Source organism: Rhinopithecus roxellana, chromosome 7 (genome assembly GCF_007565055.1).
Source record: "Rhinopithecus roxellana isolate Shanxi Qingling chromosome 7, ASM756505v1, whole genome shotgun sequence".
NCBI classification, from domain to species: Eukaryota; Metazoa; Chordata; class Mammalia; order Primates; family Cercopithecidae; genus Rhinopithecus; species Rhinopithecus roxellana.
This window is the reverse complement of record NC_044555.1, coordinates 118271150-118285667: the sequence shown is the minus strand read 5'-3', so window position 1 is coordinate 118285667 and position 14518 is coordinate 118271150. Positions and strand designations below refer to the sequence as shown.

Genomic DNA, 14518 nt, shown 5'->3' with positions numbered 1-14518 from the left:
GGCTAACCTTCAGATATTATTACTTTGTTAGCCTAGTTGGAATCACCCAATGCACTAGAAGGCAATAAAATTACAGGTATAGTACAAGGGCCACTAGACTAGAACTTAGACTCTAGTCCAAGCTTTGCTAATAATTAGATATATTACGATGGGTGATTTTTTTTTGAGTCTTAATCTATTTCTAAAAACTAGATAGCTGGGCTGAGCGCGGTGACTCACGCATGTAATCCCAGCACTTTTTCACCTGAGGTCGGGAGTTCAAGACCAACCTGACCAACACGGAGAAACCCTGTCTCTACTAAAAATACAAAATTAGCCGGGTGTGGTGGTGCATGCCTGTAATCCCACCTACTTGGGAGGCTGAGGCAGGAAAACTGCTTGAACCCGGGAGGCAGAGGTTGAGGTGAGCCAAGATCACACCATTGCACTCCAGCCTGGGCAACAAGAGCGAAACTCCATCTCAAAACAAAAAAAAACAAAACTAGACAGCTGAACTCCTAATCACTGCAAAATGTTTTAGTCTTAACTTTTTATTTTATGCTATTTTTATTTATCTGTTTTTGAGGCAGAGTCTCACTCTGCGGCCCAGGCTGGAATTCAATGTTCCGTTCTCAGCTCACAGTGACCTCTGCCTCATGGGCTCAAGTGATTCTCCTGCCTCAGCCTCCCAAGGAGCTAGGACTACAGGGGTGCACCGCCACACCCAGCTAATTTTTGTATTTTTAGTAGAGATGGGATTTCGTCATGTTAGCCAGGCTAGTCTTGAACTCCTGACCTCAGGTGATCTGCCCACCTCAGCCTCCCAAAGTGCTGGGATTACAGGTGAAAGCCACCGTACTTGGCCCTAGTCTTCACTTTTTTAAAAAACATATATTCTTATCTACAAAGAGTCTACAATTCTGATTTGTTTGTTTGTTTTGTTTGAGACAGGGTCTCATTCTGTTGCCCAGGCTGGAGTACAGTGGCCCAATCATGGCTCACTGCAGCCTCCAGCTCCCAAGGCTCAGGTGATCCTCCTGCCTCAGCTCCCCAAAGTAGCTGAGACTACAGGCACAAGCCAGCACGCCTGGCTAATTTTTGTATTTTTATTAGAGAGAGGGCTGCGCCATGTTGCCCAGGCTGCAGATATTTTCATTGTATCATTTTTTTTTTTTTTTTTTTTTTGAGACAAAGGTGCGCTCTTGTTACCCAGGCTGGAGTACAGTGGTGCGGTCTCAGCTCCCTGCAACCTCTGCCTCCTGGGTTCGAGCAGTTCTCCTGCTTCAGCCTCCCGTGTAGCTGGGACTATAGGCGCACGCCACCACACCCAGCTAGTTTTTTACTTTTAGTAGAGATGGGTTTCACCATGTTGGCCAGGCTGGAACTCCTGACCTCAGGTGATCTGCCCGCCTTGGCCTCCCAAAGTGCTGGGATTACAGGCATGAGCCACAGCGTCAGGTGTCAAATTTTTGTTGTTGTTGTTGCTTATTTAAAAACGGGACCAAATCAGCCGGGTGTGGTGGTGGGCACCTGTAATCCCAGCTACTTGGGAGGCTGAGGCAGAAGAATCACTTGAACCCAGGAGGGGGAGGTTACAGTAAGCTGAGATGGCGCCATTGTACTCCAGCCAGGACAACAAAAGCGAAATTCCATCTAAGAAAAAAAAAAAAAAAAAAGGGACCGGCGGGGCGAGGTATCTCACACCTGTAATCCCAGCACTTTGGGAGGCTGAGGCTGGTGCATCACCTGAGGTCAGGAGTTCGAGATCAGCCTGGCTAACATGGGGAAACTCCGTGTCTACTAAAAATACAAAAATTAGCCGGGCATGGTGGTACATGCCTGTAGTCCTAGCTGCTCGGGAGGCTGAGGCAGGAGAGTCACTTGAACCCAGGAGGCGGAGGCTGCAGTGAGCCAAGATCGTTGCCACTGCACTCCAGCCTGGATGACAGAGTAAGACTCCGTCTCAAAAACAAACAAACAAACAAACAAAAAAACACCATGCTAATCTTCTTTGAATTGTTCCAATTTTAGTATATGTACTACCACTGAAGCAAGTACCCAAATTTGATATTCTAAATGTGTTAAAAGTTTGCTACATTATTTGATAATCAAGAAGCTTAGGACAATTTCTAAAAATATACGACAACTAGTAACATACGACAACTAGTAACATATTATTTTTACTATCTTATATTAGGAGAGAGCAATACAAGAAAACGAAACATGAGTATCCAATAATAAGGCCTGCTTTGTCAGCTGAGTCGACCTGAATCATACTGGATTTTACAGTACAAACCACTGATGTGTATAAATACATATATGTGCATAAATATGTGTACGTACCATTGGTATATATTTGCTTATGTTAATATATATATTTGTGTGGGAAGGTGTGAACTTTAAAAGTTTTCAATTATGAAATCAATACAAATTTATAACAAATTCAAATCGTACATTAGGTCATGTGAAGTGCAAAGTAAAAAGTCTTCTACCTCTCTTCTCCTCCATAAGTAACTACTGTTAACATTTTTATTGTGTATCCTTCAAGAAACTATCTGGGCAAATGCAAGTATACACACATACATGTGAAGGTGTGTATGTAAATCTAAACTGTTGCCACTTCTTGAATGTGGGGGTGGGGGGGAAGCTCAAGTACTCCATAAGCATGTTAAATACACTGAAATACATGGAAAGTGGTACCACAGTCACTGGTACAAAGTATCACACTCTTCAGAAATGTGTGTTGAATTGAATACATTTAATTTTCATGCTTGGAGGCGATATGGAGCAACTGTGCAGAGTGGTGGGCAAGAAGCCAGATAACATGGGTTCTAATCTAACTAGTTGGATAGCCTTAAGCAAGCTATGAAATCTCCCTAAGCCGTTGTTTCTGGTTTTGTAAAAGGACAGGGTTTGACTAAGATCCCTTCCAACTCTAAAATGTTATAATTCTAAGATGGCCGTCTGTAACACTGTTCATTGAGTGTAACAAATATTATGGGGAAAAAAAGGAAAAGAAACACTACTGAAACCTCCAGTCTTACAAATTTCTGTGAGTCATTAAACTATCAAAGTATAGTTGTGGCAGAACTAGCGACATAATTATATTTGAAAGCAAAGTAGTAGATTATTAAAATCTGATTGGGGTTTTTTAACAAAGCTTGGGTTGACGTTTTTCCTTTTTCGGAGGTGGAGAGTGCTACTGCTTAGTTTGAAAATAAACACTCCCCTCCCCGAAAAGAAAATAATTTAAGTGTTACGGAGTTAAAATAATGAAACAAAATCAAATTACATTTTGTTTTACAGAACATGCCGGAGAGGTGACTGGGAAAGCAGATTGGAAAGAATCACCAGCTAATTTCCTCTTCCGGAAGCTCTTTGGCCCTTATTCTTTCTGTTTCATATGCCCTCTCCAGACACACTCCAACCTGCTCCACACAAGCCACAGGTACCACAAGGGGAGGAAATCCCTTTGATCATATTTTTTTAAAAAGTTCTTTGCCTCAATTTACCTTAGGCGTCACAGGGTTTAGGAAGGCAGTCCCGCGGGCCTGAAGTCACCCACCCACTCACCCACGCCTGCCGTCGGCAGTCCGAGGAACCCGGGCAAGCAGCCGGGGCCGGGCCACCCCTGCCAGGCGGGCGCGGCCTTCCCGCCCTCCCCAGCAGCGCCGTCCCGAGGGGAGTGGAGGGGAAAAGAAGAGAGGGGAGGGAGAAGAGGGGAAGGAGGGAAAGCGGAGGAGGGGAAAGCCTACACAAGCTGTACCCACCGCGCCAGGACAGCCGGCCCGAACTGCCCCGCGGCGATCAGCTCGGTCCAAGGGGAGGGTCCCGGAGGAGGCGCGGCCCGAGCCCCAATCTGGAAATGCCAACTCCGCTCTGCGGCCTGGCCCCAGCCTAGGTGAAGGAAACGGAAGTCCCTTCGTCTCCCTCACGCGCCTCCACCGGTCGGCCCATCCGCTGGAGAAACCCGGAGTCGTGAAACTCGAAGTTTGTCCACGTCAGGGCCTCAAAGAGACACCGGGCGCGGTCCGTCAGTCTCCAGGCCCGGGCTGCGCCACTGGGCCCCGGCTGTGTCCTTCCCACCCCCGGCCGGGAGGTCAGCCTCCTGCCCTGCAAAGCCCCTCCTTCTTCCCCCCCCCTCCGCCATTTTCCAACTTACCACTTGGGCCGGGCGTCGTCCCTCGATGAGCGCCACGCCGGCTCCGGGCACCGCCAAGGTCCCGCCACCTCCCCGAACCGGAAGGGGGCAGTAAGAAAAAAATGAGGCCCTTGCAACCCCTAACCGCACCCCCCCACCCCCCCTCCCAGCTGGAACCCAGAACCTGACCTAGCGGGCGCACATGCGCAGTGAGCACCTCATAGTCTCCGCCCCTAGCTCCTGCGTTTCTTCTTTTAGCCTCAAAGATGGTTTTTCCCACGGTTTTTACCTGTTGGGCCCTGGTGTTGAGGAATAGGGGAAGAAAGGCACAAGAACGGAAAAGAGGAGGAGAAGGGGCGAAAATGTTGAGTTCTTACTATAGATCAGGTACTGTGTTAGGCATATAACGTGGTCTTTGTTGTAATGTTGACAACTCTGTAAGATAAGCACTGTCTCTGGGGATTTAATAAGCCCATTTTACAAAGGAAACTGAGACCCAGAGGGGATAGCTATCCCAGTATCACGCGGCTAATAAGGTAACTGAGGTTAGAATCGGATCTTTTTCCAAGAAGGGAAGGATGAAAGGGATGACAAGAAAAGGAGACCCTGGGGGAATGGCGGGGGTTAAGATTGGGAGGTGAAGGGAAAATTAATAGAGGAAAAAGAAAGCAGATGGACAGGAAACAAAGGAAGTCTGTGTACATAAAATGCTGAAATAAATCCTGGATTTATTTCAAATACGTTATAGGATTGTCAGATCAACATAGGAATTTTTGTTTCAGGAAAATGGGATCTTACAGGGTAATGTGCTGAGATGATGGATTCTGAATATTTCATTTCAAATGAAATCAAGTGATGCAAGATATGATCCTCCCTTCACAACAAGGGAACTTGGAGGGAGGAGAGGAAAGACTTTTCTTAAAACTCTCAGTTGCATGTTTATTCTCCCCTTGGGCACCCTACCCTATCTTCTAACAAATCAGAACTCCTCGTTGTGCCTGGCCCCCCCCCATCCTCGTACACAAAGCCTTCTCTCATTTTCTTAGCTGAAGTTAATCCCTTCATGCTCTCAACTCTAGTGGCACTTCTCTAATTTTTGTTTTTGCTTTTTTTTAAGCACCGTTTTTTTCTTGTGGTAAAATGTACATGATATAAAATTTACTGTTTTGGCTGGGCGCGGTGGCTCACGCCTGTAATCCTAACACTTTGGGAGGCCGAGGCGGGTGGATCACCAGAGGTCAGTAATTCGAGACCAGCCTGGCCAACTTGGTGAAAACCCGTCTCTACTAAAAATACAAAAATTAGCCGGGTGTGGTGGTGCGTGCCTGTAATCCCAGCTACTTGGTAGGCTGAGGCTGGAGAATCGCTGGAACCCGGGAGGCGGAGGCTGCAGTGCCGAGAGCACACCACTGCACTCCAGTCTGGGTAACAGAGCGAGACTCCGTCTCAAAATAAAGAAATAAATAAAAACAAATAGGCCGGGCGCGGTGGCTCACGCCTGTAATCCCAGCACTTTGGGAGGCCGAGGCGGGTGGATCACGAGGTCAGGAGATAGAGACCATCCTGGCTGACACGGTGAAACCCTGGCTCTACTAAAAATACAAAACAATTAGCTGGGCGTGGCGGTGTGCGCCTGTAGTCCCAGCTACTCGGGAGGCTGAGGCAGGAGAATGGCGTGAACCCCAGAGGCGGAGCTCATGGTAAGCCGAGATAGCGCCACTGCACTCCAGCCTGGGTGACAGAGCAAGACTCCATCTCAAAAAAAAAGAAAGGCCGGGCACAGTGGCTCACGCCTGTAATCTCAGCACTCAGCACTTTGCGAGGTCGAGGCGGGCGGATCACCTGAGGTCAGGAGTTTGAGACCAGCCTGACCAACATGGTGAAACTCCATTTATACTAAAAACACAAAAATGCATGGTGACAGGTGCATGTAATCCCAGCTACTCGGGAGGCTGAGGCAGGAGATCGCTTGAACCCAGGAGGCGAAGGTTGCAGTGAGCCGAGATTGCACTATTGCACTCCAGTCTGGGTGACAGAGCGAAACTCCATCAAAAAAAAAAAAAAAAAAAAAAAAGCAATTATAAATTAAAGCCCAAATAAATATAATAGATAAAAAGCGGCCGGGCGCGGTGGCTCAAGGCCGGGCGCGGTGGCTCAAGCCTGTAATCCCAGCACTTTGGGAGGCCGAGACGGGTGGATCACGAGGTCAGGAGATCGAGACCATCCTGGCTAACACGGTGAAACCCCGTCTCTACTAAAAATACAAAAACTAGCCGGGCGAAGTGGCGGGCGCCTGTGGTCCCAGCTACTCGGGAGGCTGAGGCAGGAGAATGGCGTAAACCCGGGAGGCGGAGCTTGCAGTGAGCTGAGATCCGGTCACTGCACTCCAGCCCCGGCGACAGAGTGAGACTCTGCCTCAAAAAAAAAAAAAAAAAAAAAAAAAAAAGCAAGAGCTCGGGGCCTGGCACAGTGGCTCACATCTGTAATCCTAGCACTTTGGGAGGCCGAGGCAGGTGGATCGCCTGAGGTCAGGAGTTCGAGGCCAGCCTGACCAACATAGTGAAACCCTGTCTCCACCAAAAATACAAAAAATAGGCCGGGCGCGGTGGCTCAAGCCTGTAATCCCAGCACTTTGGGAGGCCGAGACGGGCGGATCACGAGGTCAGGAGATCGAGACCATCCTGGCTAACACGGTGAAACCCCGTCTCTACTAAAAAATACAAAAATCTAGCCGGGCGAGGTGGCGGGCGCCTGTAGTCCCAGCTATTCGGGAGGCTGAGGCAGGAGAATGGCGGGAACCCGGGAGGCGGAGCTTGCAGTGAGCTGAGATCCGGCCACTGCACTCCAGCCCCGGCGACGGACCGAGACTCCGTCTCAAAAAAAAAAAAAAAAAAAAAAATTAGCTGGCCGTGGAGGCAGGCTCCAGCTACTCGAGAGGCTGAGGCAAGAGAATCGCTTAGAACCCGGGAGGCGGAGGTTGCAGTGAGCCGAGATCACGCCATTGCACTCCAACCTGGGCAACAAGAGAGAAACTGTGTCTCAAGAAAAAAAAAAAAAAAAAAAAAAAAAAAAAAAAAAAAAAAAAAAAAACAAGAGCTCTTTGAGTGAAGCGGGATGGGGTGAGCCCTGACTTTCAGGCCTTGTCCTCAGAGCCATCAGCTTTATGAAACGTCTTCTATGAGTAAGGAAATAACAACAATAAAAAAGAAACTTCTTCTGGGAGAAAGGGGTGCAGACTTGCAGAGAATTACTCTTGCCTCACCAGTAAGCAAGCAGCCTTTGTGATGAGCATTCATGTCAAATAGCATCTATTGGCAGCATCTGCCCCTCAGTCTCCTGATTCGTGATCCAGTATCTTGGTCACTAACCTCTCATTCCCTCTTTGCTGCCAGAAAGACTGCAATTGTAATTTCCTCTCTTTGAGTAGTCATAAAGATGCCTGCCCTTAGCTTGTGCTGGCAAAGCTAGCATCTCTAGCCAGCACCTCCTTTCCTTTCTCTGCTTTTATCTTCCTGGGACCCAGTCATACAGAAAAGATTTGTTGCTTGCTTGGGGCGAGGACAGAAGATTACACTCTCATCTCAAACTAATAGAAAAATACACCTGAGCTTTCTATTAATATACATTAATCTATTCCTATTGTTATACCCAATCTATTATTGTGCAAAAATCCAACAATCCAACAACAATGTCAAGGTCAGAGTGTTGTCATGTTGTCATGGTGTGTCTTGAGTAGGGAGGAGGTGAAAGCTACTGGAGTTGAGGTCCAAGAGAGAAGCTGGCATGTTGGAGACATCATCATCTAGGATGGTAGTAAGATTTGTGTTTAGAAAGGAAGACTGTGATGTCAAAGACCTAATGTATGTAAGGGAGTATAAATAATAATAGTTATTTACACTCCTCAAAATATAAGTAATAATGGTTAGCATTTACTGAATGTTTGCCATATGTCAGGCAATGTCTTAAGTGCTTTGCAAGCTTTATCTCACTTTATCTCTTTAATCCTCTCAGTAACCCTCTAAGTGTTTTTGTTTGTTTGTTTGTTTTTTGAGACAGAGTCTTATCCTGTTGCACAGGCTGGAGTACAGTGGCATGATCTCAGCTCACTGCAACCTCTGCCTCCTGGGTTTAAGCGAGTCTCCTGCTTCAGCCTCCTGAGTAGCTGAGATTACAGGCGTGTGCCATGACGCCCGGCTAATTTTTTGTGTTTTTAGTAGAGATGGGGTTTCACCTTTTTGCCTAGGCTGGTCTTAAACTCCTGAGCTCAGGCAATCCATCTGCCTCAGCCTCTCAAAGTGCTAGGATTGTAAGTGTGAGCCACCACGCCCAGCTGCTAAGTGGTCTTTTTATTCTTATTTTGATTCAGAACCTACAATGATGCCTGGCATATAGTAGATGTTCAAGACAAGTCAGGTCACTCCTCCACCTAAAACCCTGCAGTGGTTTTTCACTTGGTGGAGGCAGGCACAGGGTGCAGTGGGAGCCCAGAGTGGGGACCCAGATCAGAACTGACTCCAACAGGACTTCAGTGTTGAAAGACAAGGGAGAATTAGCTAGGTGAAGCAGCAGGAGAAAGGCATTCTAAGCGGACTCTTCAAAATGTGCTAATGCATAGAAATGGAACAAAATAGCATTGCGTGGGGCATGGCTGTTAATGTCTTATGGCTGGAGTGTAGCTGCTAACGTTTACTGAATGTTTATTGTGTTCACGCTGTGTTAATTATGTTACATAGTAACAAAGACTCTCTCCTTGACCATACCTGAGTCTGGGTCCTCTGAGCCCTCTTTCTGACTAAGCTCCAACCTTGGGCTCTGTGCTTAACCCACTTAATCTAGTTTTAGCAAAAATACTGCTGAGCCAGTTTAGTAAAAAATGCCTGCCCTCAGTGTCTGATCAACCTCAATATCTGATCAAATTCCTCATCTTCTATTCTCCATATCTTTCTTTTTTTAGATTTTTTTTCTCTGTGTGTGGGGGTGTGTGTGTGTCTGTGTGTAACAGAGTTTTGCTCTGTTGCCCAGGCTGGAGTGCAGTGGCACAATCTTGGCTCACTGTAACCTCCGCCTTCTGGGTTCAAGTGATCCTCCTGTCTCAGCCTCCCGAGTAGCTGGGATTACAAGCGCCTGCCACCGTGCCTGGCTGATTTTTGTATTTTTAGTAGAGACGGGGTTTCACCATGTTGACCAGGCTAGTCTCGAACTGCTGACCTCAAGTGATCTGCCTGCCTCGGCCTCCCAAAGTGTTGGGATTACAGGCATGAGCCACCACACCCGGCCAGATTTTTTTTTTTTTTTTTTTTTTTTTTTTTTTTTTTTTTGAGAGATGGGGTCTCCCTATGTTGCCCAAGGTGATCTTGACCTCCTGGCTCAAAAGATCTTCCTGACTTGGACTCTGAAAGTGCTGAGATTATAGGCATGAACCACCATGCTGGCCTACTCTCCATATCTTATCATTCTAGCCTGCCTTCAGCAAGAATCCTGAGTCTACCTAGCAAGATTTCCCCTAGCCTTAAAACAAAGAAAGAAAAATAAGATAAAATAAAGAGATCCTTCAGCTGAACAAGGAGAAAACAGAAGAAAAAAATTCCCCTATCCTTGATGTCTCCTCTTAGTAACTTTCCATTCACTGACTCCTATCCTGTTCCTTGGCTATAAATTCTCATTTTTTCATGTCATATTTGGAGTTGAACCCAGTCTGTCTCCCCTATTGCAAATTCTCATTGCAGTGGTCCCTATACCTGTCACCATAGTCCTGAATAAAGTCTGCCTTGGCCTGGCATGGTCGCTTATACCTGTAATCCTGGCACTTTGGGAGGCCAAGGCAGGTGGTTTGCTTGAGTCCAGGAGTTCAAGACTAGCCAGGGCGACATGATGAAACCCCATCTCTACAAAAAAAAAAAAAAAATACAAAAATTAGCCAAGGATGGTGGCTCACGCCTGTAGTTCCAGCTCGTTGAGAGGCTGAGATGGGAGGATCACCTGCGCCTGGGAGGTTGAGGCTGCAGTGAGCCAAGATCATGCCAGTGCTCCCCAGCCTGGGCAACAGAGAGAGAGACACTGTCTTGAAAAAAATAAAGAAGGAAAGGGAGAGGGTGAGGGAGAGGGAGAAGAAAGAAGAAGAAGGAGAAGGAGAAGGAGGAGGAGGAGAGGGAGGGAGGATGAGGAGGAGGATACAAGAAACTCCTAATTCCTAGACACTCCTGTAATGCACATTCAGTCAGTTTTGGGTTATGTTTTGGGAAAATGTATGGCCTCCTCAACTTCTCAAGCTGATTCTAATACAGCCAGGTTTGAGAACCACTTCTGGAGGCAAGAGAACCATCAAAAGAGTTTGAAGTAGGGTAGTGAATTGATCAAAGCTGGGTTTTAGAAAAATCAGCCTGGTAGGGTAATACACAGAATGGATCAAAGGGAAGGGGTGGGGAGATGACTTAAGACACTATTGCAGTAACCCAGGAAATGAGGAAGCTTCCAGCAGAGGTAGTGGCAGTGTTAATGGACTGTAAAGGAATGCTTTTAAGAGTTGTGAAGAGGAGCTATTTGTGGGAGGAAGAGTGAAACAGCAGACTTCCCATCTAGGCCAGGTCCCTTTAAAGACCCTTCCCAGAAGCCTTATCGTATTTGCACTTACACTTCATTGGCTATTCCCTGCTGCAAGGAAAAATGGAAAGTGTATTCTTTTTTTAATTGCTCAATTGTTCTAATTTTTTTTGTTTTTGTTTTTTAAAAATTGATACATAGTTGTCACGCACGTTTGTAAACACCTGTAATCCCAGAACTTTGGGTGTCTGAGGGGGGCGGATTACTAGAATCCAGGAGTTTGAGCCCAGCCTAGGCAACGTGATGAAACCCTGTCTCTACAAAAAAAAATGCAAAAATTAGTCGAGTGCGGTTGTGTGTGCTTGTAATCCCGGCTACTCCGGAGGCCGAAGGATCGCTTGAGCCCTGGAGGTCAAGGCTGCAGTGAGTGGTGATCACGCCACTGCACTCCAGCCTGGGTGACAGAGACCATCTCAAAAAAAAAAAAAAAAAAAAAAAAAGATACATAATAGTTGTACTTACTTATGGGGTGCATGTGATATTTTGATACATGCATAAAATGTGTAATGATCAAATAAGGGTATTTAGGGCATCCGTCACCTCAAATATTTATCATTTGTGTTAGGAACATTTCAAATCTTCCCTTTTAACTATTTTGAAATACACAATAAATTATTGTTAACTATAGTTACCCTACTGTGTGTGCTTCAAACTGTTATAAATAGTTTCGGTGCCACAAAAGAAATAGCACTCAAATATAAAATTTTCTTTTTAATTTTCAGCAAGGCAAGGTACTTCTATAGAAGGGTCCGCCCTTACAGATGGAGCAATGATGAGCGCACACCTGGACAAGGGAGGGAAGGGGGGGGGTCTTATCCCTGACGCACGTGGCCCCTGTTGCTGTGTCGTTTCCCTATTGGCTAGGGTTAGACAGCACAGGCTAAATTAATTCCAATTGGTTAATTTAAAGAGAGTGACGGGGTGAGTGGTTTGGAAGGAAAAAAATAGTTATGCAGGGTGGAGAATGAGTCAGGGCGGAGCAGGTAGCAGGTAATCAGAATGAGTCAGGGTGGGGCAGGTGATTGAAATCAGTCAGGGTGGAGCTGGTCATGGAAAAGGGTTGCTTTATGAGTAAGTTAAGTTTAAAAGAAGAAGGCAAAGAATTGAACATACTGACATATTGATTCTTTGAAAAGAAATTTAGAACTCATACCTAACAAAACACTAGAACTTGTAAACCAAAGAGTATGTGTGACAAGTCTCAATTTAGAAAGTTTATTTAGCCAAGGTTAAAGATGCACCCATGACACAGCCTCAGGAGGTTCTGACAACATGTGCTCAAGGTAGTCGGGGCACAGACTGGTTTTATACATTTTGGGGAGACAAGAGACATCACTCAATATATGTAATATGTGCATTGGTTAAATCCAGAAAGGCGGGACAACTTGAAGTGGGGGAGGGAGCTTCCAGGTCATAAGTAGGTAAGAGACAAACAGTTGCATTCTTTTTTTTTTTTTTTAGATGGAGTCTGGCTTTGTCACCAGGCTAGAGTGCAGTGGCGCAATCTCGGCTCATTGCAACCTCTGCCACCCCGGTTCAAGCGACTCTCCTGCCTCAGCCTCCCATGTAGCTGGGATTACAGGCATGTGCCACAGTGCCTGGCTAATTTTGTGTATTTTAGTAGAGAAGAGGTTTCACAGTGTTGGCCAGCATGTCTCAATCTCCTGACCTCGCGTGATCCGCCCGCCTCGGCCTCCCAAAGTGCTGGGATTGCAGACGTAAACCAACGCGCCCAGCCGGTTGCATTCTTTTGAGTTTCTGATTAGCCTTTCACTGAATACGCAATTCACGGGAATACTCACCCCTTAGTCTGGCTTAGTGAAGCAGTAGGGCAAAGGAAGCAATCAGATACGCATTTGTCTCACATGAACAGAATGCTTATTTGGGGAGAATGGAAGGCAGGTTTGCCCTATGCAGTTCTCAGTTTACTTTTCTCTTTGACTTAGTGATTTTGGGGTCCCGAGATTTATTTTCCTTTTACAAACTTATTCCTCTTTTTGTTTTTGTTTTTGTTTTTTGAGGCAGAGTCTCACTCTGTCACCCAAGCTGGAGTGCAGTGGCATCATCTCGGCTCATTGCAACCTCCGCCTCCCGAGTTCAAGTGATTCTCCTGCCTCAGCCTCCGGAGTAGCTGGGACCACAGGTGCACGCCACCGCACCTGGCTAATTTTTTATATTTTTAGTAGAGACGTGGTTTTGCCATGTTGGTCAGGCTCATCTCAAACTCCTGACATCAGGTGATCCATCTGCCTCTGCCTCCCAAAGTGTTGGGAATACAGACGTGAGCCGCCGCGCCCTGCCCAACTTATTCATTCTATCTAACTGTATGTTTGTACCCACTAACCAACCTCTCTCTTCATTCTTCCCCTGCTTCCACCCTTCCCAGCCTCTGGTAACTATCATTCTCCTCTCCACCTCAGTGAGATCAACTTTTGTTTTTCTTTTTCTTTTTGAGCCAGACTCACTCTTGGCACCCAGGCTGGAGTGCAGTGGTGTGATCTTGGCTCACTGCAACCTCCACCTCCCGGGTTCAAGCCATTCTCCTGCCTCAGCCCCCCAGGTAGCTGTGACTACAGGTGCCTGCCACCACGACCGGCTAATTGTTGTATGTTTAGTAGAGACAGGGCTTCACCATGTTGGCCAGGCTGGTCGAGAACTCCTGACCTCAGGTGATCCCCCTGCCTCGGCCTCCCAAAATGCTGGGATTACAGGTGTGAGCCACAGAGCCTGGCCAAGATAAACTTGTTTAGCTCCCACATATGAGTGAGAACATGCAATATTTATCTTTCTGTGCCTAGCCTATTTCACTTAACATAGTGACCTCCAGTTTTATCTATGTTGCTGCACATGACAGGATTTCATTCTTTGTTTTTTTTTTTTTTTTTTTTTTTTTTGAGATGGAGTCTTGCTCTGTCTCCCAGGCTATAGTGCAGTGGTGCAATCTCAGCTCACTGCAACCTCCGCCTCCTGGGTTCAAGCGATTCTCTTGCCTCTGCCCCCATGAGTGGCTGGGACTACAGGTCCCCACCACCATGCCTGGGTAATTTTTTGTATTTTTCTTTTTTTTTGAGACGGAGTCTCGCTCTGTCACCCAGGCTGGAGTGCAGTGGCCGGATCTCGGCTCACTGCAAGCTCCGCCTCCCAGGTTTACGCCATTCTCCTGCCTCAGCCTCCTGAGTAGCTGGGACTACAGGCGCCTGCCACCTCGCCTGGCTAGTTTTTGTTTTTTTTTTTTTTGTTTTTTTTTTTTTAGTAGAGATGGGGTTTCACCGTGTTAGCCAGGATGGTCTCAATCTCCTGACCTCGTGATCCGCCCATCTCAGCCTCCCAAAGTACTGGGATTACAGGCTTGAGCCACTGCGCCTAGCCCAATTTTTTGTATTTTTAGTAGAGATGGGGTTTTACCATGTTGGCCAAGCTGGTCTCGAACTCCTGACCTCAGGGTGATCCGCCCACCTCAGCCTCCCAAAGTGCTAGAATTTCAGGTGTGAGCCACTGCACCCAGCCAACACTTGATTTCATTCTTGTTTATGGCAAAGTAGTATTCCATTGTGTATATATACAACATTTTCTTGATTCATTTGTCTGTTGATAGACACTTAGGTTGATTCCCTATCTTTAGTATTGTGAATAGTGCTATAATAAACATGGTGGTGCCTATATCCCTTTAATTTATTGATTTCTTTTCCCTTGGATAAATACCAAATAGTGGGATTGCTGGATCATATGGTAGCTCTACTTTTAGTATTTTTTGAGCAACCTTCATACTGCTTTCCATAATGACTGTACTAATTTACA

General features: G+C 46.4%; 1 protein-coding gene across 4 annotated transcripts in view; it reads right to left on the bottom strand.

Annotated features, from left to right (window-relative positions):
- XIAP (X-linked inhibitor of apoptosis) overlaps positions 1 to 4254 on the bottom strand; it is a 52398-nt gene extending 48144 nt beyond the window's left edge. For 2 of the 4 annotated variants that reach the window (XM_030934266.1, XM_010354595.2), the window contains exon 1: positions 3750 to 4055. The gene's annotated coding sequence lies outside the window, so the exon portion shown is untranslated. Of the gene's footprint in view, positions 1 to 3749; positions 4056 to 4141 lie in introns of those variants that run through there. The other 2 variants (XM_010354596.2, XM_030934267.1) reach the window with 2 other exon arrangements.
- Positions 4255 to 14518: the final 10264 nt, after the last annotated feature.